Source organism: Macaca fascicularis, chromosome 1 (genome assembly GCF_037993035.2).
Source record: "Macaca fascicularis isolate 582-1 chromosome 1, T2T-MFA8v1.1".
In the NCBI taxonomy this organism is placed as follows: Eukaryota; Metazoa; Chordata; class Mammalia; order Primates; family Cercopithecidae; genus Macaca; species Macaca fascicularis.
Genome location: NC_088375.1, coordinates 18,521,022 through 18,526,792, shown reverse-complemented (window position 1 = coordinate 18,526,792; position 5,771 = coordinate 18,521,022). Strand labels below are relative to the sequence as shown.

The 5,771-nt window shown below is 42.7% G+C and overlaps 1 long non-coding RNA gene across 1 annotated transcript; it reads left to right on the top strand.

Moving 5' to 3' along the window:
• The first annotated feature begins 289 nt into the window (after positions 1–289).
• LOC135971785 (uncharacterized) lies at positions 290–5,539 on the top strand. Its single transcript, XR_010588038.2, has 5 exons — positions 290–457; positions 1,231–1,334; positions 2,308–2,374; positions 3,041–3,158; positions 5,523–5,539. It is a non-coding gene; the product is annotated as an uncharacterized lncRNA (long non-coding RNA).
• The last annotated feature ends 232 nt before the right edge of the window (positions 5,540–5,771 follow it).

The following is a 5,771-nucleotide window of genomic DNA, read 5'->3' as shown; positions in this document are numbered from 1 at the left end:
TTGAAGCCAAGGGAAGTTTGTACAAACAAACCTTGTTAAACTAGCTCTTATCTTCCTAGTCACTTCTCTACCCAATTAACTGCCCAGTCCAAGCCTTATCACATTTTCACAGTTTACTACTCTTTGTCCAACTCAGCATGTAAGTATTTGACTCTAATTATATCTTTGGGTCTTTATTTCCTTATGAAGGCTCCAATGCCGCAAAAAAAAAAAAAAAAAAAAAAGTTGTATGAAATGAACGCGTATGCTTCTTTCCTATTGATGTGTCTTATGTCAGTTTAATTCTCAGGCCCAGAAAAACAACAACAGCAACAACAACAACAACACTTTCAAACTCCCCTACATGGTAATTCTCAGAGTGGAACATACACAGACATGCTCACAGTAGAAAGAACAGAAAAAGAAAAGGAAGACAACTCCACAACACACAATGCTAGGCCAGAGGATTGCCCCAAAGGTAAATCAACACCTGGGCCCCTGCAGCAAGATCCTGTGATCTTTAACTTCTTGCCAAAAAGAAAATGCCTCAAACTACAGCATTATGAGAAGTCTGACCACTTCAAAGTAATCCAATGTGACTTTTAGAGTGGACAGAGCCACCAGGAGTGGTGGCTTGTACCTGTAATCCCAAATACTCGGGAGGCAGTGGTACAGTGGTGAAAACATGGCTCACTGCAGCCTCAACCTCATGGACACAAGTGATGCTCTGGCTTCAGCTTCCCAAGTAGCTGGGACTACAGGTGCACCACCATGCCCAGCAATTGTTTATTTTTTGAGGAGACAGGGTCTTGCCATGTGGCCCAGGCTTGTCTGGAGCTCCTGGGTTCAAGCGATCCTCCTACCTCAGCCTCCCAAAGTGCTGAGATTACAGGCATGAACACCATGCCTGGCTCACCTGACTTCTTAAGGACTGTCTTCCTATGTCCCAAGACTCAGTCAAGACTTTTCTATGATGTTTTTCTTGGCTGTTTCTTCCCAAGTGGATCTGACCCCTCTTCCCTTTGTACCCTGACTGTTTCTGTACATCCTTTACAACATCCACACCATCACTCTGTGGCTCTCTGTTTGCTTGTAGAGAACAGAGCCCAGTTTGAATAGCCAACCTGCCTGAAACCCACCCAAGATCTGGACTTTAATAAGAAGATACATTCTCTTTTTCCTTAAGGCTGTTTGAGTTGATCTTTCTGCCACTTGCAGAAGAGACCTGATGTACATCTTTCATATCCCAAGGTTCATTCCAATCATGGGCCAAACTTGAACATGAAAGAGCTGTACACAGGGTCCTGGAAACCTTCCTTTAAGTGGACATCAGTCAATTAATCAATATCCTTCAGGTATGGTTATTAAACCAGTGACTATTCCACTTAATTGTAAATAGCATCTAATCCATATTTCTTTACACAGTTCTTAAGCAGGTCACGAAAAATTGCCAAATTACTGGTGCACTTTCCAGATCTACCTATCAATGCCATCCATATAGAAACGAGAATTTTCTAAGTCACTGGTTCTTAGACCGGGGCTGGTTGTCACCACTGATAACACTGCTCGTGGCAGTGGGGGGTCGGGGGGTGCTTCTCACCTATGTGGTTTCTCATGCATCTCCTTGATGTCGAGAATTTTCTAAGTTTCTACAAAGTTCTTAGCTCTCTCCCATGTCTCCTCCACTTCCAAGACGGAGTTCTTTAGCATTTGTGGACATATGAGCCAATTGTCCCCATAGAACTTAGAGACAAGTAGCCCCATGTTGGGAAAGAAAAATAAAATCTCGGGACCCCAATTCACTTTGACAGAAGGGAAAAAAAAATAAGCTGAAAGCTGAATCATGCAAGAAGCTGCCTTTCCTTTTGTTCCTAAGCAGATAGCTACAGATAAAAAGTTAAATATCCCCACAGATAGCTACTGTATGTTCACCTTATACAAAGTGCAAACTCACTGAGCACAAGACTAACACATAATTGACTATTCCCGTACCTGCTCCTTTTCTCTTGCAACTTGTGGGTTCTGTACTGTGACCATATCCTCCCTCTTTCCCCTTCCACCTGCTTTTCCCCTGTAAATACTGAAGCCCTCAAAAACCACCTTTGGAAAATAACATGGAACACAGATTGTTCCTGCAGATTTGTAATCCTTATTTCCGGGCGTGTTTTTAACCTTGGCAAAATAAACTTCTAAACTGATTGAGATCTGCCTCTGCAGACACTTTTTGGTTTACAATGTTATGTATATACCCGTGTTTCCCATATTCTGTCCTGTCTCAGTCAACTTATCGTATCTTTTTTTTTTTTGTAATGATTGGTTGCATGGCAGATCTACAGTCACTCAGACTCTTGGACTCAGAGAGTAGCGGACCAACAGCAGCAATCAGCACCACCTGGTAACTGTTAGAAATTCAGAATCTCAGGCTCCATCCCAGATTTACTGACTCTGAATCTGCATTTTAACAGGACCCCAGGTCATCCTCATGCACATGGAAGCTTCAGAAACACAGAGAGAAATTTTTGCATAGCGGAAGGGCGAGTGGTGTTCTTCTGGGTTGCCTTTACTAGTTTGCATGTTTTCCAACTCTCCATGACATCTCCACATTAAACGTCCTCCTGAATAGTGACACAGCTGAATAATTGGTCATCGAATGCCTAAGTTGTTAAATGAAACAAATTTTGAAAGTCAGCTTTTTACAAGCCTTAGCTCACAGTGGCCTTTTGCTTCCTGCTGTTTTTCTTACATATCTGGGCTGTTCTGTTCTGTTTCTGCATGGCCTTTGCCTTGTATCCATCATTGGTGTAGCATGGTGATATGCTTTCTTTCTTTGAATTTGCTTTAATTTTTAATTTTTGTTATATATATATATGGGGTGCCTGAGATATTTTGATACAGGGTAAATGGGGTGTCCATCACCTCAAGAATTTATCCTTTCTTGGAGTTACAAAAGTTCCAATTATACTCTTTCAGTTCTTTTAAAATGTACAATAAAGTATTGTTGACTGTAGTGCCCTGTTTTGCTATGGAATACTAGATCTTTTTTTTTTTTTTTTTTGGATAGAGTCTCCCTCTCTCACCCAGACTGCAGTGCAGTGGCCCGATCTCAGCTCACCACAACCTCCACATCCCAAGCTCAAGCAATTCTCCTGCCTCAGCCTCCCGAGTAGCTGGGACTTCAGGTATGTGCCACTATCGCCTAGCTAATGTTTGTATTTTTAGGAGACACAAGGTTTCACCACGTTGGCCAGGTTGATCTCAAACTCCTCACCTCAAATGATCCACCCACCTCAGCCTCCCAAAGTGCTGGGATTACAGGCATAAGCCACCCTGCCTGGCAGGATACTAGACCTTATTAGTTCTATCTAACTTTATTTTTGTACTCATTAACAGTGATATGCTTTCTGGACAGGCAGACTTATTCTTTGCTAATGCCCCCTTTTCTTCCAATATCATATACAATTGCACGGTTATTTAGCTTCTTATACCACCCTATCCCCACCTGTTGTTTGCTATCGCCCACCTCTCAATCACAGGTTTATTGTAATTTTGGTTAAATCACTTTAATTGTCTTTATATTGTTAATTACACATCTAATATAGTTCCTTTCTTTTATAATTAATTGCTAATTCTGGATTTAACCATTGCTTAAATTTAAGTACTTAAATCACTTTCATTTTCTTCCCATTTTCTCTGTAGCTTCTCAATATAATTTTCCATGTGATGAAGTAAATTTTAATTTTCTTATGATTCTATGTATGTGCAGATAATTCTTCCCATGCCCTCTACAGCTTTTCGGTTAACTTTTCCATGATATGAGAAAAGCCATCAGTTGTCATTTTGTTCCAGAGACATCCTCCCTTGGAGCCGTTTGGCTTCCTGTTCTAATTGGAACGAATTGACGGACAGGCCAGCGGCCCAGCTGACATTCTGGGGCTTCCTTTCATTATCATCTTGCTTATCAGTGTGGGCCCAATCAGGAGACAGAAAAAGGAGAATTTTAATATGAGCAATTATTAAACTATTATAGGAGAATAACTATAAAGATGTAAAGAAAACAAAAACCAGGACCCGAGGGTTGGGGAAAAGGCCTTAAGGAGGGGCCGCCTGGAGGTGAGCTTCTTCCCCAGGTTGCATCCTTGCTGAGAAGTGCAGTTGCAGACTCCTGGATGTCAAGGGAGTTTCTGGGCTGCTGGGGCCTGAGCTTCTCCACTGTCACTTGGTAAACAGGAATCCAGCCTCTTGAGTGTGAGCCAGCCAAGGCTGGTGGGGGCATCCAGAGGGAGCAGAGGCCACACTACAGTCAAAGGCCTGAAGTACAGTGTCTGTCCCGGGGCTGGGCAGGGGGTGGAGGATGGGGGCACAGCAACGTGGTTCCTCGGCCCCAACCAGGACTGCAAAGCCTTAAGAGGCTCATGCTCCGGGCGTGTGGCTGGGGCAGAGCACCAGCGATGTCTCCATACAGAACACACTGAGGGTGGTCAGAGCGACAGTTGTGGGAAAAGCAAAGTACAGCCACTGCAGTTAAAAAGGACGTTCCCTAAATGCCCCTCCACTGCCCTCTACTGACAAAGCTTAACATCGTGTTCGCTGTAAAAGAGGAAAGCCTGAAAGCTCAGTTCATTATTACACAGCAGGTACTGAAGGGTGAAGTTAGAGCTGACAGACCATAAATGGACCCCTGGCACAGACTACCCCTTCGAATACTCAGCTTTCATATGCACTCTTCTACACACATTTGACTGTCATACAAAAACCAAAGATCTCAGTATTTCTACCTAACAAGACATGGCTCTCCTTACAAGGAAGGAACTCTCACCTTTTCCCCAAGAAAAAAAGAAGCAAAATTCCCAAAAGATGCAAAATCCCAAAAGATGCAAACCCCCAATTACAGTATCCATCACTGCCTCGATTACTCTTCAAATTTAGTCATGGGCCCATGGAATATTCTATTACCTAAAGACTAAATTGTGAAGTTGACCTCCAACAACTTGGATAAAAATTTAAAATAGGAAGGAGATTTTTAAGAACGGTTAGTATATGTCAGTAAACACATGCATACAGAAAGCAAAGAGAAAATATACCAAGCTTCTACAGTCCTCTCTTCTGTAGCTGGTCATGAGCTTGTGGTTGGTGTCTGTGGCTTCTTTCTTCCACAGTCCGGTCTATAACTTTCTTGTCCTCCTGGCCCAAATCTCAGCAGCTCAGGGCTTTCTACCTGGTAGAATGACTCAAACTTTCATTCCCCAAGGGTCTGAGTCCCCAGCTGTGCTGCTTTTTCTTTTGTTGCTACATAGTCCATTAGTCTCTTAATTTCTTTTGTTGCTACATTGTCCATTAATGGACAAAAAATTTCTTTTGTTGCTACATTGTCAATTGATTAACGGAAAGGTTGCTACATTGTCCATCAATTAATGGAAATGTTGCTACATTATCCATTAATTAAAAAGAAAATTAATTTCCCTTGTTGCTACATTGTCCATTAATCTCTACTGCTGGACAAGGGAGTATTAAGAGATGACTCGATGACTTCTCTTGGGTTCCAGACACGGTCCTCCTTGCCTCCATTGCATAGCAGCAGCCCAATCGACCCAGGTAATTGGGATCAATCACTTCAGCCAATTGGCACAATGTCATCGGTGTGATGGACCCAGTGGGATGTTTTGTGGAACATCAAAATGATCAAGATCTCTGTGGACTACATGACGGCAGAGAGCTGGGGAGTTGATGTCGCTCTGAGGCAACACTGTGAAGATATACCATTGGACCAGACAGGTAAAAGCAAACTGCTCTCG